This window comes from Panthera pardus, unplaced genomic scaffold, assembly GCF_024362965.1.
Source record: "Panthera pardus isolate Hobbes unplaced genomic scaffold, ASM2436296v1 HiC_scaffold_27, whole genome shotgun sequence".
In the NCBI taxonomy this organism is placed as follows: Eukaryota; Metazoa; Chordata; class Mammalia; order Carnivora; family Felidae; genus Panthera; species Panthera pardus.
Window position 1 is genome coordinate 59,748,147 of NW_026526843.1, and position 6,093 is coordinate 59,754,239.

Below are 6,093 nucleotides of genomic sequence, written 5' to 3' on the forward strand. Positions count from 1 at the left end.
TTTTGATATGCATTTCCATAATGATGTTGAGCATCTTCCCATGTGCTTATCAGCCATTTGTGTATCTTTGGAGAAATGTCTAACAAATCCTTTGCTCATTTTCACTTGGGTTGTCTTTTTAGTATTGTGTTGTAAGATGTGTACATATTTTATATATAAGTGCCTTATCAGTTATAATATTTGCAAAAATTTTCTCCCATTCTATGGGTTGTCTTTTCATTTTCTTGATAGTGTCCTTTGATGCATAAAAGTTTTTAATTTTGATTTAAGTGTAATTTACCTTTTCTTTCATTGCTTGTGTTTTGTGTGGCATATCTAAGAATCTGGAGCCAAACCCAGGTCACAAAGACATACATCCATATATCTTAAGAGTTTTATAGTTTAACTCTTACATTTAAGTCTCTGATATATTTTGTGTTAAATTTTCTACATGGTGTGAAGTAGGGGTCCAACTTTATTAATTTACATGTGGTCATCCATTTGTTCAAGCACCATTTCTTGAAACACTATTTCCCTATTGAATAGTCTTAGCACTCTTCAAAAATGAATGGACCATAGATGTATGGATTTATTTCTGCACCCTCAAATCTATACCATTAATGTATATGTCTATATGTCAGTACCATACCTTTGATTACTGTAGCATTGTAGTAATTTTTGACATCAGAGAGTATGTGTCCTCCAATTTTGTTCTTGGTTGTTCAGGGACCCTTATAATTCCATATAAGTTTTAGGATCAGTTAGTCCATTTCGCCAAAGAAAAGGCAGTTGAAATTTTGCTTAAGGATCACAATAAATATACAGATAAGTTTTGAGAATATTGCTATACCAAGAAAATTTTCTTTCAGTACATTAACACAGGATGTCTTCTCATTTATTTAGGGTAGCTTTCATTTCTTTCAGCAATATTTTGCAGTGCTTTATGTACCAGTCTTATACCTCCTTTATTAAATTTATTCCTAAGTGTTTTATTATTTTTGATGCTATAAATGGATTTCTTATTTCCATTTTGGATTGTTCATTGCTACTACCTAGACACAACTGAGTTTTGAATATTAATCTTGTATCCAATTTTGCTGAACTAGTTTATTAGATTTGGTAGGTATTTTGTGGATTCTTCAGAGTTTTTTTTCTAATTTTTTTTTTTAAAAATTGTATCCTGCAACTTTGCTGAATTCATGTATCAGTTCTAGCAGACTTTTGGTGGAGTCTGTCAGGTTTTCCATATAGAGTATCATGTCATCTGTGAAAAGTGAAAGTTTGACTTTATCTTTGCCAATTTTGATGACTTTGATTTCATTTTGTTCTCTGATTGCTGATACTAGGACTTCCAACACTATGTTATACAACAGCGGTGAGAGTGGACATCCCTGTTGTGTTCCTGATCTCAGGGGGAAAGCTCTCAGTTTTTCCCCATTGAAGGTGTTATTAGCTGTGTGCTTTTCATAAATGGCTTTGATGATGTTTAAGTATGTTCCTTCTATCCCAACTTTCTTGAGGGTTTTTATTAAGAAAGGATGCTGAATTTTTTCAAATGCTTTTCTGCATCTATTCACAGGATCATGTTTCTTATCTTTTCTTTTATTAATGTGATGTATCATTGATTGATTTGTGAATATTGAACCAGCTCTGCATCCCAGGAATGAATCCCACTTGATCATGGTGAATAATTCTTTTTATATGCTGTTGAATTTGATTTGCTAGTATCTTATTGAGAATTTTTGCATCCACATTCATCAGGGATATTGGCCTGTAGTTCTCCTTTTTTTGTTGGGTCTCTGTCTGGTTTGGGAATCAAAGGAATGCTGGCTTCATAGAATGAGTCCAGAAGTGTTCCTTCCCTTTCTATTTTTTGGAACAGTTTGAGAAGGACAGGTACTATGACTATTTAAAAAAAATTAAGTTTATATTTTATTTTTAGAGAAGAGAGAGCAAGCGGGGGAGGGGCAGAGAGAGAGAGAATCCCAAGCAGACTCCGCTGTCAGCACAGAGCCTGACGCAGGGCTCAAACTCATAAACTGTGAGATTGTGACCTGAGCTGAAACCAAGGGTCAGATTCTTTTTATTTCTTTTTTTAATTTTTTTAATGTTTATTTTTGAGAGAGACAGAGACAGAATGCGAGTGGGTTAGGGGCAGAGAGAGAGAGAGAGGGAGACACAGAATCCGAAGCAGGCTCCAGACTCCAAGCTATCAGCACAGCCCGATGTGGGGCTCAAACTCACGAGCTGTGAGATCATGACCTGAGCCAAAGTCAGACGCTCAATGGACTGAGCCACCCAGGTGCCCCCAAGAGTCAGATTCTTAATCAACTGAGCCACCCAGGTGCCCCCAGAGTTTTCTATTCATAAGATCATGTCATTTGTAAATAAAGATCATTTTGCTTCTTTCCAATGTGGATGTCTTTTTCCCTTTTTTCTCTTGCTTGATTTCCTTGGTTTTAAAAAGACTCCATGAATATTAAGAATAAAAAAGGAAGTAAGTAAATCCAGAAGTCCAGCTTCCAAAGCATACAATTCTGACTCTTTCCCAGAGCTGGGAAAACTTTTCATACCATTTCATATCATGTCTCAAAATTTACTAAAATGCTACAGTAATCAAAACTGACCTAAAAGGGCAGGTTAAATCTCTAAGCACATTGTCTATAACCTCCCACTTCCTAGCCAAATTCTGCAGCCACAGAAAATGTACTGTCATAACTTCCAATATAACAACTGGTTTTTTAAACACCTTAGTCCCTTTCATTTCCAAGGCTAAAATAAAAGTAACAATGCTTGTTTTCTCTTAAAAAACACATTCCAAGTGATGGGTAGAAATATGGTAATGAGTAATCTTAACTTTTCATGTGAAATTCTACCCTCTACATAAAGCAGTTAGCCATCTTCACCTTACAACATTTTTTAACTATATATCTATTGATATATATATATATATATATATATATATAGCATTCATATTACAAGAATGTCATAGTATACTACAGAAGGATCATTCTTTCACACTACGAAACTAAACACTTCTCCAGGACTTGTATTATTTTTTGATATTTTCATTGGATCCTACATTCCCTTTACCATAAAAACTTTGATACACACAATTTCTCTTCTAAACGTTTCAAAAATAGTAAGTTGTGAAGGGGAGAGTGGAATAGAGGAGTGTTAATTTAAAGAAACAGTATACCATCACTATAAGTGAAAGTGGATATAAATTATAAATCTATACCAGAAAAATACTTAATAAAATTATGGAGAAACAGACAAAGGTATGCAAAAATCTTTAGGAAATACCACAGAGAAAAGTTGTTTAAGAAATGTACTTGGAGTTTTCTTAGTAATATGAAGTATCCTTTATTAACTATCTCATTGGCAATGCTAGTTTTTGGTAATATACTGATTCATCACAATAATTGATTTTCTGAGTATATAGTGCTGAAGTTTTAATAAAAGTTCTGTCATGACTTTAAAGTGTTTGCCCTATTAATAAGCATGTTTTTGGCTAGTTATAGCATGTCTCAGGATAAAAATTTTTAATGTGAATAACCTTTGAAATCATTTTCTAACTAGATGGTAAGGTATAATTCAGTTTATTGCTGTACCTTGATAAAAAAAATAACTATACATAATATTTCAGGGTATATCTGCTACATAAAACAAAGCCTGCCCTCAGTGTTTCCCTCTAATAACACCTAAAATGTTTCAAGCTGAACATTATTAATCCTTATAAAAGTCCCATGTTTAAGATGGTGTCAGCAAAAGGAGACATAGAGCTAGGGCATGTCAGAGTTGGAGTCCAATCTCATAATAAACCATAATATAATAAGTATTATTGATGACCTACTAAGATCACACAGATAAATACTGACACCATTTTTAAAGGTTAAGGTTTTTTTTTAATTTTATTTTTTTATTTTTTAATATTTACATCGAAATTAGCATATAGTGAAACAATGGTTTCAGGAGTAGATTCCTTAGTGCCCCTTACCCATTTAGCCCATCTCCCCTCCCACAACCCCTCCAGTAACCCTCCATTTGTTCTCCATATTTATGAGTCTCTTCTGTTTTGTCCCCCTCCCTGTTTTTATATTATTTTTCTTTCCCTTCCCTTATGTTCATCTGTTTTGTATCTTAAAGTCCTCATATGAGTGAAGTCATATGATATTTGTCTTTCTCTGATTGACTAATTTCGCTTAGCATAATACCCTCTAGTTCCATCCACGTAGTTCCAAATGGCAATATTTCATTCTTTTTGACTGCCGAGTAATACTCCCTTGTATAGATATACAACATCTTCTTTATCCATTCATCCATCGATGGACATTTGGGCTTTTTCCATACTTTGGCTATTGTTGATAGTGCTGCTATAAACATGGGGGTGCATGTGTCCCTTCAAAACAGCACACTTGTATCCCGTGGATAAATGCCTAGTAGTTCAATTGCTGGGTCATAGGGTAGTTCTGTTTTTAGTTTTTTGAGTAACCTCCATACTGTTTTCCACAGTGGCTGCAGAAACTTACATTCCCACCAACAATGCAAAAGAAATCCTCTTTCTCCGCATCCTCGCCACCATCTGTTGTTGCCTGAGTTGTTAATGTTAGCCATTCTGACAGGTGTAAAGTTGTATCTCATTGTAGTTTTGATTTGTATTTCCCTGATGATGAGTGATGTGGAGTATTTTTTCATGTATTGGTTGGCCATCTGGATGTCTTCCTTGGGGAAGTGTCTATTCATGTCTTTTGCCCATTTCTTCACTGGATTAATTGTTTTTTGGGTGTTGAGTTTGATAAGTTCTTTATAGTTTTTGGATAGTAACCCTTTATCTGATATGTCATTTGCAAATATCTTCTCCCATTCTGTCGGTTGCCTTTTAGTTTTGCTGATTGTTTCCTTCACTGTTCATAAGATTTTTATTTTGATGAGGTCCTAGTAGTTCATTTTAAAGGTTAGGTTTTGAAAATCCTCAAATAGTAATGTTTTGGTCCTAAAATAAATATTTTTATTCAAGGTACTATTGCAACAATTTTCCAAAATTAAAAAACAGAATTGTTGAAACAAGTTGGTTAACATGTAAGGAACAGAGAAAAAGTCCAAAATCAGCTTCAGTTTAGAACCTCCTGTGCTGAAATGAAATTAAGTTAAATCTAAACCATGATAGAAGGTAAATGACTTATGTAAAGATGCTTTTTCAGAATACAGAAAGGGATTTTTAATGTAATAACTACTCAATAGATATGATTTTTATCTTAAAATACATGAATTCAAGACAATTACATACTTTTAATAATGATACACTTGCCTCCCATGAATTGTCCCAAGGCAATGGTCTTTCAGATTATATTGACATCCTTAAATTGGAAAATGGTAAGTAGACAAAAGTCTGATTTTGTATGGAGTAATAACCATTTTCTCTAACATATTATCTCTCTAACTTAGAGCTGTTCATTCTTATTGTTTATTACAGACTTTGAAAATATTTTTTTGAAATTTGTTTTTCTCATTTTCTTTTATTTTAATTAAAAAAATGTATACTTATTTTTGACAGAGACAGAGTTCGAGTGGGGGAGGGGCAGAGAGAGGGAGACACAGAATCCAAAGCAGGCTGCAGGCTCTGAGCTGTCAGCACAGAGTCTAATGTGGGGCTCGAACTCACAAACCATGAGGTCATGACCTGAGCCGAAGTCAGACACTTAACCGACTGAGCCACCCAGGCGCCCCAAAATTTGTTTTTCTCATGAACATTTTCTTACATATTTATATCAAGTATCACATAAAAGTGTAGATCAAGGTGGTTTTCCTGTCTTTCAAAGAGTCAAACATTAAATCTAGAAAAATTAAATATCCTTTAAGAAACAAAACAATGATTTAGTATATGTTATCTGATAACACAGGCATTTAATCTTTTAGCAACTATATTATGCAGTCCAGGCTTTGTGGAATTTACTAAATAATATAAATTAACCCCAATGTTTATAGAAATTGAATATTACAGATCATATAAGGGAAAGGATGTGTGTGTGTGTGCGTGTGTCTGTGAGTGTGTGTGTTTCCAGAGGAGAGAGAAAGGAGTAATTACAAAGTGAGATGGATGATTTTGAAATA